The sequence below is a fragment of the Microcaecilia unicolor genome, chromosome 4 (genome assembly GCF_901765095.1).
Source record: "Microcaecilia unicolor chromosome 4, aMicUni1.1, whole genome shotgun sequence".
Taxonomy (NCBI): Eukaryota; Metazoa; Chordata; class Amphibia; order Gymnophiona; family Siphonopidae; genus Microcaecilia; species Microcaecilia unicolor.
In genome coordinates, this window is record NC_044034.1 from 293,156,433 (window position 1) to 293,174,679 (window position 18,247).

An 18,247-nucleotide genomic window follows, 5' to 3' on the forward strand; every position below is an offset into this window, starting at 1 on the left:
TGTACATGTGCTGACGATTACTGCCCGGTTAATGCATGAGACCTTATTGCTAAGTCAATGAGGTGGTGGTAAGATCTCATGCCGAAAATGGATGCATACTGGTTTTAATTTTGCTGCATGTCCATTTTTGGCCACAAAAGAAGGCCTTTTTTTTTTTTTTTGCAGGCGCGCTGAAAAATGGACCTGCGCGTGTCCAAAACACGCGCCTACATCAGCACAGGCCATTTTTCGGAGTACCTTAGTAAAAAGGCCCCTCAGTCAATTATAAACACAAATAATATAGATCAACAATTTCATCCAAGAAACCTTTGTCCACTATGAGGTGGCAGTAGGGCTTACTTAGTGGTGCTGTATGGATGTTTCACCCTTGCTGTACAGCTGGCACAGTCCTCAGCATCTGAACTCTGAAGCTCTGTGTAATATTTGCTTTATCCACGCCAACATTATCTGCCTGCTTAAGAGAGTTGCCCCCTCCATTCCCTACCTGCTGTCCTTCAGTTTGGATATCCAAGTTCTTGAGAAGATAATTATTACTCAAGGAGGCAGGGTTTGGCAGGAAATTAATAAGGCAGCAGAAAGATATTAAGGAAGCCAGAACTGTCTGTATTGGATCTCCCACATCTAGAGCAGGAAGCTGCCCAAGGGTGCCAGATTGAAAGGGGCACAAAAAAGAGTGGGAATGACCAGACTGATGTTCCAGGAGCAGCCTAGTGGTTAGTGCAGTGGACTTTGATCCTGGGGAACTGCGTTCCATTCCCACTGCAGCTGCTTGTGACTCTGGGCTAGTCACTTAACCCTCCGTTGCCCCTGGTACAAAATAAGTACCTGAATATATGTAAACCACTTTGAATGTAGCTGCAAAAACCTCAGAAAGGTGGTATATCAAGTCCCATTTCCCTTTCCCCTTTTTTTAACAGATACTCAATTCCAAAATTGTGAAAACAGATAGCATGCAATGCTGATTGACAGCAGACATGGGCCCTGTTTTGGCTAATGAACTTTCATCAGGGGTCCTCATAGAAGATATATATATATATAGATATAGATATCAAATAATTAGCATAAAATGAACAGAAGGTAGGGGGAGTAGCCAATATGTTTTTGCTATCCTATACTGATTGTAGTTCTTTTCTCCTGGTTTCTAGTGAACCAGCTCTTTCTTAAATTTATAGATTGTTCGCTGTCCTGTTCTACTTGTCAGTGAGGGTGGTATAGAAAGTCTAAATGGCAGCACTGCTCTGACTCTGAGAGTCTGGTCTGTGTTACAGCTGTGTGCTGGTTTGTTTTCTTACTTCTTCAGTGAAGATAGGTCTCATACTAACAGGAAAGGGGTAGTGAAGACCACTCCCGCCACAGTTCAGGCACTGCTCTCAGCAGCAGCCTATTGACTGTTTCATCGTTGGACCCTCTTTGATAGCTGGGGAAATCGGCTCTGCTATGAAGTTCGATGGAGGAGGATCAGCCTCTTTGGGGCATGAGACATCTCTTTCGCCCCCCTGCATCTGTAGTTTCTGTGTCCAGTGTCAGTGTTCATTTGGGGTGTGGCAGCACCTGCTGCCAAAGCTGATGTTAGGAATGCTGCCGAGGAGGACACCAGGACTTAGAGGCTGGCCCAAGTTAGGAGACATCAGGAGCAGTGGAGGTTCCAACTTTTACAGAAATTGGATAAGGTAACTATTATTTTAAATAATTATTTTAACTATTATAAATAAATAAATTAGGACTGCAGGTAAATGCTCTGGGGAAAAAGATGGAGAACTTAACAAAAGCTGTAGAACAAGTTAAACCAGACTTTTCAACTCAAATTAAACCAAATACAAGTCTCCAAGATTTTAAGGTGATTTTTGTTAAAGGTAAACTTGCAATGCATAGAAAAATAGAGAATATTGAAAATTATATCGTAGACCAAATTTTCAGCTCTTCAGTCTCCTGGGGTACTTCCTTTAGATTTATTTAAGAGGTATTTGATTGCTGCCTTAAAACATTCCTCAGACGCTGATCCACCTATAAACAAAATTATTATTTACTATTTTCCTCTAAAATTACTCAGAGCAATGGAGGATGATCATAGGCTGAGGACTTAGTTGGATTTGAATAATATATCAGCAGCTTTAGAAGAGTCAATATCAAAGGCCTCTAAAAGAGCTACCCTACTGGGTTCTCTATTACTTGAGCAAGATCTGAATGCAATTCGGAAACTTTATTTTCATCATGCTGCTGAATTATGCTATGGAAAGAGGATTTGGATTTAACCTGTTGTGACGAAAAGTACTCAGAAAAGAAGAAAGTTGTTCCTGGCTATGAGGCAAGAGACAAGAACATTGGGTGCAATATTTCTGTTAGTATATCCATGTAAATTTGTGGTTAAACTTGGAGGAACAAAGCATGTGCTCTTTACCCTGGAGCACTTAAGGGCTTTCTTGAATATGTAGAAAATCATTTGAATGTCTTTCTGCTAAGACTTAAATATGGGGAAGGGGCAGTTTACAGTGCTATGTCTTTTGGGAACTGTTAATTCTGATCTAAGAAAAGTTTCCTTTTTTCTCTCTCTTTCTCCTTTATTATCAAATCCACTCCCCCTTAATCATTGTGGTCTAAAGAAGAAATAGGGCTTCTTTTCCTTTATACTTTCTTTGTTTCTATTACATATTTTCTTTCTGTATTTCTTGCACGAGAGTAATTTTGTATTGTTTTGTTGAAAATGAAAAAATAAAAAAAATGAACAGAAGATATGGAAAAATAATATATATATATATAAATGAAAATGAAAAAGAGAAATAATGGAAAAATAATAGAAAAATGAGGTAAAGAACATACCTGTGAAGAGAGGACCTGTTATTGATATGGACATGGGGAATCCACTGCTTGCCCCGGGATTAGTAGCATGGAATGTTGTAACTAATTTGGATTCTGCCAGGAACTTGTGGCCTGAATTAGCCATTATTGCAAGCAAGATACTGGGCTAGCTTGATCATTGGTCTGATCTAGTATGGCTATTCTTATGTTCTTATGAGAAGGCACAGTGTACAGGTGTAGAGGAGAACATGGAAGATAGTAATAGTGAGCAAAAAATATGTGAAATGTGACATGTTGAGGCATACAGAGTGTGATTATGGAAAGTCAAATAACTGTAAACTACCATACCTATAGCAAGATGTGTTATATATACCCAATAAATTGAGATAATACAAAAATGTATGAGATGAAAAACTTATACAGATACACCAACACAGCTGGGAGTTTCACCTTGGTAAGCCTATTTTAGCTTGATATATTCCATATGGCCATATCTAATATAATAATTTGCTCCTCCAACGTTCCAATGAGGCTACCTGCGTCCATAACCATCTCCTGACATCACGAACGCAGTGAGAGACATTGGAACGTTGCAGGAGCAGCTTCAGCCCTTCCTCCACATGCACCAACATCTCCACCCAGGGCCGCCGGGGCAAGGCCGTCCCTGGGGGCCCCGCTCATGCCACCCTCGCCACCAAGCTCCCCCCTGAGGCCGCCACCACTCAGCCCTCCACCCCCTGAGGTCGCCACAGCCACTGCTCCCCCTCCACCCCCCCAAGTCGCCGCCGCTCCCCCCTCCGTCCGCCCAACTACTTTCCCTCCAGGCCCGCCCACCCCTAGACCTGCCAAGTCTCCCGCGAAACACGCAACGCCAGCTCCCATTTCCGGCCACTGCTGCTTCTCCTGTTGAGCAGCAGCGGCCGCTACAAAAACAAAAAGAGCTGTTTTTAAAAAGCAAGCGCAGCACCGCAGGCAGCCATCAGGCATTGGCTGTCGGCTCTGCAGGTGCTCCTCTCGCCTCTCACGTCACTGCCCCTGGAGCACAACCCCGGAGGAGCACAGCGACGTGAGAGGTGAGAGGAGTGGCTGCAGAGCCGACAGCCAATGCCTGATGGCTGCCTGCGGTGCTGCGCTTGCTTTTTAACAACATTTCTGGTGGTTTAATTAGCTCTTTTTATTTTTGTAGCAGCCGCTGCTGCTCAACAGGAGAAGCAGCAGTGGCCGGAAATGGGAGCCGGCGCCGCATGTTTTGCAGGTCTGTTGGTTGGGTGGGCGGGCCTGGATGGAAAGAAGGGAATAGAGAGAGAGACACTGGATGGAAGAATCGGGAGAGAGGGGTAGATGGATGGAAAGATGGGGAGAGAAAGAGGGAAAACAGATGGAAGGATGGGGAGAGAAAGGGAGGATGGATGAATGGATGTGGAGAGAGAAAGGGGAGAGACTGGAAGGATGTGGAGAGAGAAGGGACACTGAACAGAAAAGGGTAGTGAGATAGAGAGACACTGGATAGAAGGAGGGGGAGAGAGACATTAGATGGAAGGATCAGGAGAGAGGGTAGATGGGTGGAAGGATGGGGAGAGAAAGAGGAAGATGCTGGAGGGAGACACTGGAAGGATGGGGAGATAAAGAGGAGAGCTGCTGGATGGAAAAAGGGAGTAGAGAAAGACTGGAGAATAAGAGGAAGGGGCATGGGGAGAACAAGGGTGAGAAAAAGATGAAAAGCCATAGGTAGATGAAGGAAAAAGAAGGAAATTAAACCCTGCCCCCGTCTCGGCAGCTCCACCCCCTCCCAGTTCAGCAGTACCCCCCCAGGGGGGAGGGGGTCCTGAGATCAGAGAGGGTGAGGGGGTCCTGAGACTAGAGAGGGGGGTGAGGGGGAGGGGGTCCTGAAACCAGACAGGGGGAGGGGTTCCTGAGAGGGGGGTGGATGGGGGTCCTGAGACCAGAGGGAAGGGGGTTTAGAGACCTGAGAGGTGGGAGAGGGAGGGGGAGGGGGTCCTGAGACCAGAGAGGGAGGGGGAGGTATCTCTGTCACACACACACTCTGTCTCACACACACACACTCTCTCTCTCACAGTCAGTGTCTTTCTCTCTCTCGCTCTCACACACTGTGTCTCACACACTCTGTCTCACACTGTATCACATTCACTCTCTATGTGTCACACAGTCACTCGAACACTCTCTCAATCTCATACAATCTCTTGGTCTCACAGAGAGTCTGTGTATTGCACACATACTCTCACACTCTATCTGTCTCACACACACTCTCTCTCTCTCACACACACTGTATCTGTGTGAAACACACTCTCTCACACTCACTGTGGCTCACATACGCACTCGCACACACTCTCATTCTCACAGACACACTCGCACCCACACTCACTCTCTCTGTCACACACACACACTCGCACATTCACTCTCTCTCTCTCTCACACAGTCACTCTCACACACACTCTCTCAAACATACACACTCCGAGGAAAACCTTGCTAGCGCCCGTTTCATTTGTGTCAGAAATGGGCCTTTTTTACTAGTAAAGGATAATAACATATAATCACATTTCCAGTGTAAAAATACTGAACCATTTACACAAGTGCAATGATGTAGTGAGTTAAAAAAGTAAACAAACAAATGTAGGCATGACAAAACAATGCCAAAAATAGTGAATATAGTGATGCACTATCATTATGTGCCAGAGTCTTAGTACACAGTGAACATACCTATGATAACGCAACGAAAAAAACAACTCCGATACTTGTAGAGAGCAACACTATAATTGTAACAGTATTTGTCAAAACTGCAAATAAAAACACCACAGAGGAAAGTAAACATTGAAAACACTTGCCCTATTGCATGAGAGACCTGAGAGATATTAGGCAGAAGAATGTTTACTGTGATGTCTGTTTTAAAAGGAGAAAACTGGCATGGTTAAAAGGTAAAATGAGAAAAAAATAACTATTTCTTCTACTATGAGAAGCAAGAACATAAGTATTGCCATACTGGGACAGACCGAAGGTTCACCAAGCCCAGCATCCTGTTTCCAACAGTGGCTGATCCAGGTCACAAGTACCTGGCAAGATCCCAAAACAGAACAACACATTTTATGATGCTTATTCTAGAAATAAACAGTTGATTTTCCCCACGTCCATTTTAATAATGGTCTATGGACTTTTCCTTTAGGAAGCCATCAAAACCTTTTTTAAACCCCGCTAAGCTAACTACTTTTACTACATAAAAACCATAAGGAAAGAACCGAAGAAATAAAAGCAATTTTGTTAAACAAAATTCTGCAAAGCCAGACGGTGAGAAATGCGGAGTTTCTAGCTTTATATTAATAACGTGCATTTCTTTATGTTTTTCATATCATGCGTTTTTGTATTATCCCAGTTTATTGGGTATATGTAATGCAGCGTGCTCTAGGTATGATAGTTTACAGTTATCTGACTTTTCATAATCCCACTCTATACGTTTCAGCATGTCACATTTCACATATTGTTTTGCTCACTATTAGTATCTTTTCCTCTGGATTTGCACACTATTGGGCACATTTTCAAAAGAGAAGGACGCCTATCTTTTGACATAAATCAGAAGATGGACGTCCCTCTCCCAGGGACGTCCCAATCGGAATAATCAAAACCCGATTTAGGACGTGTCCAACTGCACTCCATCACAAGGACGGCCAAAGTTCAAGGGGGTGTCGGAGGCATAGCAAAGGCGGGACTTAGGCGTGCCTAACACTTTGACGTCCTTGACCCATAATCGAAAAAAACAAGGACTTCCCTGACGAACACTTGGACATTTTCACCAGGACCTGTTTCTCTTATGACTAAGGCACAAAAAGGTGCCTGAAATGACCAGATGACCACCAGAGAGAATCATGGATGACCTCCTGTTACTCCCTCAGTGATCACTAACCCCCTCCCACCCTCAAAAAACATTTTTAAAAATATGTCGTGCCAGCCTCAGATGTCATACTCAGGTCCATGACAGCGCATGCAGGTCCCAGGAGCAGTTTTAGTGGGTACTGCAGTGCACTTCAGACAGGCAGACCCAGGCCCATACCCTCCCTACCTGTTACATTTGTGGAGGAAACAGTGAGCCCTCTAAAACCCACCAGAAACCCACTGTACCCACATCTAGGTGCCCCCTTCACCTGTAAGGGCTATGGTAGTGGTGTACAGTTGTGGGTAGTGGGTTTTGGGGGGCGATTTGGGGGGCTCAGCACACAAGGTCCACTGCAGTGCCACTTAGGGTGCCCGGTTGGTGTCCTGGCATGTCAGGGGGTCCAGTGCACTACAAATGCTGGCTCTTCCTGCGCCAAATGGCTTTCATTAGGACATTTTTGACATGCACGTCTTTGGTTTTGAAAATCGCCGAAAGTCAGAAACGTCCATGTCTAAGGACGATGAAATCTAGGGACGTTCAAATTTAAGGATTTGGATGTCTCTGCTGGTATTTTCAAAACGAAAGATGGACGCCCATCTTGTTTCAAAGATACGGGTTTCCCCGCTCCCGGATTTCACTGTTTTGCATGGACGTCCAAATCGCAACTTGGACGTCCCTTTCGAAAATGCCCCTCCATGTCATCTCTTCACAGGTACTTTCTTTACCTCATTTTCTACTATTTTTCCATTATTTCTCTTTTTTTCATTTTATATATACATATTTCCATACCTTCTATTCTTTTTATGCTAGTTATTTGGTATTTATATTTGTTTTTTGCTTCTCTGAGGACCCCCGATGAAGGCCTGTTAGCCGAAACATGGCCTATGTAAGGTCCGCCATCAATCAGCATTGCATGGTATTTGTTTTCAAAATTTTGGAACTCAGTATCTGTTAATAAAGCACTTTGTTATATTGCTCCTGGAACATCAGTCTGGTAATTCCCACTCTTTTTTTTTCTCTCTATTGGAACTTTGTGGGATTTCTCAGTTTCTTCGTTTTTGTAGATTGAAAGGGGCACCATCTCCTCCATGTACACTCCTTGTGGCACATATAAAGCAATGGTGTCTTTCCCTCTAAAAAATGCAGGTAGGGTTGGTAAATGGTTCCAGGTTTTCAGAACAGGATGATCTAGTCTTGGTTTTGTCTATGGTATCCCTATTGATCCCCCTGTAAGTCCATGTCGGCATTTGGGTAAAACCTGTCCTGCACCTAACAGGTATCTCAAGCACTGTCTTACTTTTTGGAGTGGTAAATCTCACTCTTTGGGTTTGTTCACCCTTGGCATCTTTGAAACAAAACAAACCCTTCTGTCACTGGAGCCCTGTCCATAGGCCAAGCTTCAAAATGTTTCTCCAAATACATGAAAGCAAACCCAAACCTAAGGAGTAGGAGGTGCAGAACGTGCAGTAGACTTGAAGGGCAGTTGGCAGTTTTGGGTGGCCTTCAAGAAATGTGCTGATTTGATAGACAATAAGACATCTTATACTCCAGAGCAGATGCACTAGACAGCCCTGGCATTATGAATCATGTGGGGCCGGAAGATAGCAGAGAAATCATGGTGTGTATGGAAAGAAATATATGACAGAGATGCCATGTTTTGGGATAAAAAGGAAGTGACTGACTCAGAAATGCAACCTGATGCAAGAAATTATAAGAAAAGTTCATCTATCCCAGCATCCTATTTCCAACAGAGGCCAATCCTGGTCACAAGTACCTGGCAGGATGCCCCCCAAAAAATCAAGATTTGAAACTACTTACCCTCAGGGACCTGCAGTGGCTCTCTCCAGGCCTACCCTGATAATAGTTTATGGACTTTTCTTACTTTTTGGAGTGCTAAATCTCACTCTTTGGGGTTGTTCACCCTTGGCATCTTTGAAACAACACAAACCCTGTTTACACTGGAGCCCATCACACCAAGGCTTAACTGGGAGGATGTTATCAGAGGCTCGCTGCTTTCAATCTCAGTGTCACTTCAGCCCCTACAACCAAGGCATCATCAGCCTTTGTGGACAGATCGGTACATGAACACCCTCTGGAAATGTTCCTTGTGTAGTGGCGGAGTAGCCTAGTGGTTAGTGCAGCTGACTTTGATCCTGGGGAACTGGGTTTGATTCCTATTGCAACTCCTTGTGACTGTGGGCAAGTCACTTAATCCTCCATTGCCCCAGGTACAAAATAAGTACCTGAATATATGTAAACTGCTTTGAATGTAGTTGCAAAATACCACAGAAAGGCGGTATATCAAGTCCCATTTCCCTTTCTCCTTTCCCTCCTTAATCAGCATGCAATGTAACAAGAGGTAATGTAAAAACACCCATATACGCACCTCTGACTTAAAGTCCTCCCCTCCACCCAGGACAATTTCTGTCTCACTGATTTCTATAGCAGCAGCAGAGATGCCAAGTTACCCAGTTCTAGGCTGGAGAATTTTTTTTTTTTAACCAGTCCTGGTTTTGAACTTACATCCCAAAGCAGTATGGGATTTGTAGTGTTTGATCCTGCCCATTGAAATCAGTGCTGCAAGTGCCATAATGCACAAGAGGGGTGGGGGGGGGGGGGGGGGTTGTCAGAAATCTTCCTGGACTGTCCCAAAATCTCCAGTCCCAGTCTGGAACTGGGTAATGTGACATCTCTGCAGCAGAGCCAAGTGAAAGTGCCCATTGCATTTAATAAATGGGTCTATCGTCTACATAAGCAGTAAAACACACAAATGGATGGTAGAACTGGCACTTGATCTGACTCAATGCAGACTGGCTCATAGCATTCTGGTTTTCACTGTTACATTCAGCAGAGATGCCAAGTTACTTAGTTCCAGGCTGGAGATTTGGGGACATTCCTGGGTTTGAACTCAAAGCAGTGTGGGATTTGTAGTGCCTGATCCTGCCCATTGAAATCAGTGCGGTTTGCTAATGTTTAGTAAGATGTGATACTTGGCTGATTTTTTGTAATTCTTGATGTTTTGTATCAGTATATTTCTATTTGTATTGTATTTCGCCTGATGCCTTGAATCTCAAATTGGGGGATTTGGAGGGTGACAAATCCTCTGTAACATAACACAACAGGAAGGGGTGGTCCAAAATCTCCAGCCTTGAACTGAGTAACATAGGGGCTCATTTTCAAAGCACCTGCATGGTCCATCCAGTCCGCCCAACAAGATAAACTCATATGTGCTACTTTTTGTGTATACCCTACTTTGATTTGTACCTGTCCTTTTGTAACTTGGTATCTCTGTATTCATGGACTTGTGGTCTAACTTTTCTTAGAGAAATTGTACTTAGATGCAATGGGGAAAATATAGAATAGGATCAGCCTGTCAGAGTTGACCCAGGACCTGTGGCCCCTCTGTGATGATCATTATAGATTAATTCTGTCTCCCTCGATTCCAATCTACTGTTTAGCTCCAACTCCAAAGCATCTGGTTCTGCACCAGTACAATTCATTGGACTGGAGTTTAGGCTGGCAGCCCTGTCCCAGCACTGCTAATGATGCCACTGAGTAAAGCAAGGCTCTAGGCAATGACTCGCAGCTCAGGGAATGCATGATCTGATTCTGACCACTCACACCTGGGTTTCAAAAGAAATGCCTTCTTGCTGTGTTGTCTTTAAACATATGACTCTTTGAGGAAATCCTTCTTTGCCCCTTTTGGTACCTGCTGTGTTTTGTAAGCCCATACAGCTCCTGTTCCACCAGATTTTCTCCTTAGCATTTAATGCTACAAGAATAAAAGTTGGAGTTGTCCTATAACACATGGAGATACTCAATCTCCTACAAAGTCCTTTTGTTTCCAGATATTCTATGGTACCTTTTGCTCTTCTACTGAGTCACTGTTCTCCTGCAGAGTCACTGCTATTGTTGCTCACCACATTGGATAGAAAGACAGTGTATAAATATGTCAAATGAATAAATATTTGACAGATACATTACAAGAACACTCAAACCCTTTGGCAAAAGTTCCTGCTCTCAGCTCTTCTGTGGGGTCCTTGTTTGTTGATGGCAGATTTAGACATAACTCTAAAGTGTGTTCCCAAAGCCAGTAATAATTTCTGGACAGAACAGGTGATGAAAGCTTATAACAAGGGCTTGCTGCCAAGGGATGACTGACCATGTATCCAGGCTTGTTTCACCCCCTGTAAACAGGATCCTTTTTCTATGAAGTATACAAGAAAGAATCTGAACTCTAGGTGCAGTTTACCTATCAGGAAGAGAATTATTCCTTAAACTGGTACCCTGTATGTGTCTATTGGAGTCTCCAGCACAGGTGCCAGCTTTATATGCAGTGGGTGCTCAGCACCCCCAATATTGAACAAGGTCCTTCAGTGTGTCCAGGGAGGGGTAATTTGTGCTCTGCTTAGAATCTACAATCATTGTGAAACCTTGGTGCCTATGATCTCCCTCCCTCATTTCCAGAGCTGTCATGTCACCAGTTCTGGGAGGGAGACTTTTGACCAGCCCTGTTTTTTAACCTATGTCCTTGCAATCTGTGGTAGCCGTAGTCCCTGATTCTACTCCTTAAAATCAGCAATGTAGATTCCATAGTGCTTCAGGATGAAGATTTTACAAATCCAAGACTGGCCTACAGTCTCTCATCTGGGATTGGTAACTTGGCAGCACTGCATTTCTGGGTTTTCTAACTACATGAGGGGGGAGGGGAGGAGCTGGGTTTCACTATCTGATGTTGATGTCTTCCTCCTAAGTCAGCTAGATTTACTTTGGTGGGGGGAACAGAGGGATACAGTGGCAGGGAAGTGTTCTAAGCAGGCACTGCAGTAAAAGGGGTGCTTTCTTCTTGATGGGATGAAGGAAGCACCCCCCCTCTCTTAAATATTATTCATCCTGTTAGCTGTAGCATCTCATTATGCTCCATCCCTTAAAGGCTCAGGGGCAAGATGGCAGCAGTTCTAGCATAGTTAATGGTGGGAGAGAAAGATCTGCACAGTCCATTCAGCCTGTCCAACAAGGCAGCGACAGCCACATTTGCCACTCAGTACAGGTTACACTCCATGTCTAAACACTGGCATTTCATTCATATGATATGAACGAGATATACTGTTAACAAGCATACTTGTTAGTTGAATGTTACATTAGAACATTAGATGTTTCAGTAGTATTATACTGACATCATATTACATCTCTGTTATTTCAGTGCTGTTAAATGTGTATATTTTTTATACTGTTTCACGGTAGTCCCATTATTAGGTTTTAATTTGCTATTCTTAAGTTTACCTTGGGGGGTCAGCACTCAAGAGAAAGATCTAGGTGTCGTTGTAGATAATACACTGAAATCTTCTGCTCAGTGTGTGGCGGCAGCCAAAAAAGCAAACAGGATGCTAGGAATTATTAGGAAAGGGATGGTGAATAAGACCAAAAATACTATAATGCCTTTGTATTGCTCCATGGTGCAACCACACCTTGAGTAATGCATGATATAGCGGAATTAGAAAAGGTTCAAAGAAGAGTGACCAAAATGATAAAGGGGATGGAACTCCTCTTGTATGTGGAAAGGCTAAAGAGGTTAGGGCTCTTCAGCTTGGAAAAGAGACGGATGAGGGAAGATATGATTAAGGTCTACAAAATCCTCAGTGGTGTAGAACAAGTAGAAGTAAATCAATTTTTTACTCATTCCAAAAGTAGAAAGACTAGGGGACACTCGAGGAAGTTACATGGAAATATTTTTTCACTCAACGAATAGAAAAGCTCTGGAACTCTTTGACGGAGGATATAGTAACAGTTTTTAGCGTATCTTTGTTTAAAAAATGTTTGGACAAATTCTTGAAGGAAAAGTCCATAGTCTGCTATTGAGACAGGCATGGGAAGCAACTGTTTGCCCTGGGATTTGTAGTATGGAGTGTTGCCACAATTTGGGTTTCTGCCAGGTACTTGTGACCTGGCTTGGCCCCCGTTTGGAAAACAGGATACTGGGCTAGATGGACCATTGGTCTGACCCAGTACGGCTACTCTTATATACTTAGGTACCTCATTTATTGTATTTATGTTTATATTTGACCATATTTACTATTATTATACTGTTAACAAAATTGTAAGTTTTATGTTAAACTGTACCTGCTGTAAACTGCCTTGGCTGAATCTCTTCATAAAGGCGGTTAATAAATCCCAATAAAGTTGTATTTTCAAGTCTTCAAGTACTATTTTCTACAGAAAATCTACCCTGATGGGAAAAAAATGAGCAGGGGTACCTCATTGTTTGAAATAAAGTCTCAAAATAGAGATGCATGCATACTTTCTCTTTGAAATTTGGTGCAAAGTCCATAGGTAAAAAGTACCTACAAATTCTGTCCCAATGCACAGTCTGAAAATGAACCCCTTTAGGTGTTTGTGTGTATACTGAAATGTCTGTATGTGTGCTGTGACTGTCTCGGTCAGTAAAACGTGTGCCTGAGTGTCTGAGATTATTGTATGAGTCTGATGGGCTGTACGTGAGTGTGTGCATACATACAGAGTTGCCAAATTACCCAGTTCCAAGAAGGAAATTTTAAGCTGGCTCTAGCTTTCTGACTACTCTGTCATCATGAAGCATTATGGCATGTGCAGGATTGACTTCAATGGGTAGAATCTGGAGCTACAAGTACCACACTGATTTAGGATGCATTCAAAACCAGGGCTGGCCAAAAAGTCTCCCTCCTGGAGCTAGGTAACTTGGCAGCTCTTCATACATTATTTAAAAAGGAAAATAACACAGCTTTTAAACTAGAAACTGGGGGAAGGCTGACAGTCACTCAAAAGCACATGGTTCAGAACAAGGTATCTTTGAAAGCTATCACTGAAACAGGGAAGATAGGGCATCCTGATAGCAAGGTTGCAATAGTGATCATAGTAGACTGTCCCAATAGTGAGGTTGCAATAGTGACCATAGTAGACCAGGTGTCTATAAATAAAGAGCAGACAGATCTTCAAGATTGCAAATTATCACTGTCAGCTTCTGAACAAGTTGTAAATAAGAACAACAAACATTGCTTGAAATGCCTGTATGCAAATGCCAGAAGCCTAAGAAATAAGATGGGAGAGTTAGACTATATTGCACTAAATGAAAGCATTTCTGAGACCTGGTGGAAGGAAGATAACCAATCTCAACTTTGTTGAATGTTTCAGACATATCTTTCTACTTGCTGTTATTCTATTATTCTGTCTCACTGTCTTTTCAAATGTAATCCACATTGAACCCAAATTTGCATGGGGTATGTGATATAAATGTTTTTGTTTTTTTAATCCTTTATCCTCCACCTTTTAAGACACTGCCTACCCAGCAGGATGTTGATGGCACAAGGAAAGCAAGTTTGGTCCAGTGAAGACTAGTTCAAAATAACCTGTTCCTTAGCTGGGCTCTATATTACCATATTGAAAATTTGTGAATCCATAGTGTTCCCCCATGTGGTCCCCCCCCCCCCCCCCCAAAAAAAAAAAAAGTCAGGTTTGGCTATGCCCCTGATTCCATATATTTAAAAAGAAGGAACGCTGAATGGCAGCTGACATGGTTAAAAAGTGAGGTAAAGGAAGCTATTAAAGCTAAAAGAAAATCCTTCAGAACTGGGAAGAAGGATCGGACTGAAAATAATAGAGAACAGCATAAGGAATGACACGTCAAATGCAAAGTGCTGATAAGGAAGGCAAAGAGAGAAGACTTTGAAAAGAAGATTGTGTTGGAGGCAAAAACATATAGTAACATTTTTTAGGTATATTAGCATGGTTTGCATGAATACAAGCACATTCTTTGCACAAGTTCATGTTTGCTTTATGAAATCTTGCTCATACAAAGTGGCAAAAATTCCCTTGAACTTGACCCCGGCTTCCAGCATTTGTGAAAGTTCTCAGTTGTACAAGCAGCCACTCCTCCTGACAGGACCAGGCAGTAAGAGATTCTTTTGGCCCCTCCGTTTTCTCTTAAATCTTCATTCACAACTACCTAGGGTTTTTCTACTATTTATACCTTCTCCCCTTAGCTTAGCCCAAAACTTCAGTGACCACAACCATGGCTCCTTCAGGAACACGGCCAACATGGACACTATCTCTGGTTGCAAGGTGTCAGTGTTGAGCAATGGCTGGGACTCTCCCCCCCCCCCCCCCCCCCCCCCCCCCGAGCAATGGCTGGGACTCTCCCTCCCCCAGTGCTGTATCCCTTTACTCTGTCAGGCCAGTAATCAAGTACTATGCATGGTAGTGCACAGTACTTGCACCAGGTAACCCCTATCAAAGCAGATTTAACAGGTGAGCACCAAGATCCCCAATGCAAAACTTAGTATGGGCCCTTTTGGCTGGGAAGCTGTAGCCAATGTTTGAAAAGAAGGAAAGCTTGTTAAGTTAATTAGAAGAATTATCTGATAGTCAAAGAAGGGAGCCTTCCTACATTTCTACAGATAAAAGAACATTTGAAACATATAAAGATTGCTTCCACATAAAGTAAAAGTAGCTGCATGCCTACCCTCCATAGTCCAGATTCCCCCCCCCCCCCTCCCCATCAAGTATATTTCCTTCCCCCTGCCTGGCCTGCTGCGGCTGCCACCTTATCTCCACCTGCACCAAGATTACATCAAAAGTAAATTCAGGAACCTTGAGCCCAGACCTACACTGAAGGCCTCCTTGCATCCTGCTGCTTTGATGAAACTTGATGAAGCACTCACCAATGGCATAGCTACGTGGGTCATGGGGGCCTGGGCCCTCCAAATTGGCTCTGGGGCCCCTGGTTTGGTTGGCGGGTGTCTCCAACCCCTGCCAGCTGAAGCGTTTGTCCTGCGCTGGTCTTGCCACATTGCCTACCCTGCTTTCAGTTGCACTGTGCATGCTTGTTTTCGTGAAACTGAGCATGTGCAACACTGGTTGGGGACCCCCGTCAGTCAAGGTACCATCATGCGGTGGCAGGGGAGTGGTGGTGATAGCGAGGTGGGAGAAGGTGGCGGTGGCAGTAACAGTGGTGGCAGGGGTGGCGGCAGTGGGGGGGGGGCAGCGGCCCAAAATATGCCCCCCACACCTTTGGCTCTGCCCCCCCCCCCCCCCCCCGGTCGAGGTCTGGCTATGCCCCTAGCACTCACAAAAACTTTTGCTGCTCTCCTGCTATGTGGAACTGCTCTGCTGCCCTAGGTGAACAGGAGGAAATACGTTTGGGTCTGTGAGCTGGAGGACCTTCATGGTGCATCTGTTGTGACTCCTCCCAAGGGCATTTCATAACGTTCCTTGTGTTGTGGGAAAGTGCTTTTTTGGGGGGGGGAGAATGGAGGTTGCCAAATATATGCTGAATATTCTCTTCTCATGGCATGAAATATTTAGATTTTCCAAAATAGCAACTGCTATTTGCCTTCCGATGGCCAAAAGCATTTTGGATGAAATGGTGTTCACTTAGAGCAATGGTTCCCAAACCTGGTCCTGGGGGCACCCCAGCCAGTCAGGTTTTCATGATATCCACAATGAATATTCATGAAAGAGATCTGCATGCACTGCTTCCTTGGTATGCAAATCTCTCTCATGAATATTCATTGTGGATATCTTGAAAACCTGACTGGCTGGGGTGCCTCCAGGACCAGATTTCGGAACCTCTAGGGCAACACCCTAGGAGCACTGGAGTGGAAAGTAAATCTCAGCCTAGAAAGGGGAAAATGCCCTTTCAAAACAACTGGCTTTATAGATGTATCTCTTTTTTTAAGAACTGCTAATCTTAGACTATGTTTATGGCTTACCCTGCCACTGCTATGTAGGAGTATGTGTTCAAAATAATAATCATTTAATCCTAAAGGTTTTAAAGTTGGGCACATTTTTGTGCAAATAATAAAGCTATTGCATTGGTTAAAAATGTAAAAAAAAAAAAAATTCCCACTTGTGTCAGCTAGCAGGACTTTAACCCTAGAGTTCACTCAAGCCCCGTGACTCTTATCTGCAAAGCAAGCTATCACCTTCACTTATCCTGATCCTCACTAGTTTCTCTTTAAACTGTATTAGCTGGTGTATCTCTGCAAGTCATGGATTGGATATACCGCCTTTCTGTGGGTACAATCAAAGCGGTTTTACATAAAATATGTGCAGGTACTTTTTCTGTCTCTAGTAGGCTCACAATCTAAATCTTACACCTGGAGCAATGGAAGGTTAAGTGACTTGCCCAGGGTCACAAGGACCTGCAGTGAGAATCAAACCCAGTTCTCCAGTGCAGCATCTGAGCTATAAACTGAGGACCGGTTGTTCTTTTGCAAATTCGGTCCTTAAAGGCTACAACCTAGTTGGGTTTGCATAGTAGGTCTGTCTTCGTAATGAAGGCAGTGCCTACACATCAATTTTATGCATATTCATTGTGCAAATCCTGGAAACATGATTGAATTGCAGCCCTCAAAGATCAGTTTGGGAGCCCTGGTCTTTTTTGCTGAGATTGAGAACCTATACAGTATTTGGAGGGGCAATCCCACAGATGGGTAGTGCCCTATGACCCAACCTAACCAGGGGCATGAAGATGTAGCAGGATTAAATATGATGCAAATAATAAAAAAGAACCCAATGGCTATTCTGACATTCAGAAGAACCACTTTTAAGAGAAAATACCAGTCAGAAAATAAGGTATGGGGCTCTGAGAAGGGATCACTGCTGTGCCCTGGTCCCTACGTTTGTATAGAGAGAAGATACTTTGCTCTGTACCTGTGGTGATAGTCTCTCTTCAGCAGTCGGTAGTCTGCGTAGTTGAGATCTTTCATGCTCAGGTGCAGCTCCTGTAGGGCCCCCAGTTCAGTCCCTGTCATGCACTCCTTAGCAATGCTTCCCATTGTTCCTATGGATAGCTTCCTCCAGTCCTTCACTCTCTCCTTGACCCTCCTGCCTTTATATTAATCTATATATAAAAATAAGAAACAGGAAGAATTCCCTGCAAATCTTTAAAATCGAGAGACTCGGAACAATTCCTCTTGGAAGGGGCTTCACCTCCCCTAAATGTGTACAAGAGACAAAAATGAAGTCCTGCTTTACTACCAGATTAAGCTATCAGCAGAGAGCAGCTGATGTACCCACCTCCTCTCCTGTTTCACTCCAGTCTCTGGGCCTCCTGCCTGAAAGAATTCACACACACCCCCTCTTCTTCTCCCTTATTTCCCTCCTCCCCCTTCCTTTCTTTGCTAATATGATTTTCTCTTAGGCTGTCTCTTCTTTCCTCCATTGAAATCTGCTGCTGGCCTATTGCCTGATTCCCAGCAGGAGAAAAAAGCTGAAGGGTTGCCAGAGAAGTTTGACAGTCTACCAGCTGTAACAGCAATTCCTACCTGAGGCCCACTCCCCCACATCAGGGCATTAGCTCAACTCTCCCCGACTCAGATTTTGTCAATATTCTCCCAGATCAGAAATAAATTCTAGTACAAAGGGAGGCTCACATATTCTCTCTTTCTGTACCATGTAAAGAGGGTGCCTCAGGACGCAGAGAACTATGCAAACATTGCTGGCTCACTACAGACTCAGATCACTGAAGCTTAAGGAAGAGAGGTCACTGTATTAAAAAGTCTAGGTTGTCTAACTTTGAGACTATTTCTCAGT

At 43.7% G+C, this 18,247-nt stretch overlaps 1 pseudogene; it reads right to left on the minus strand.

The window, feature by feature from the left end:
- Positions 1-17,706, minus strand: part of LOC115469255 — a 104,123-nt pseudogene extending 86,417 nt beyond the window's left edge.
- Positions 17,707-18,247: the final 541 nt, after the last annotated feature.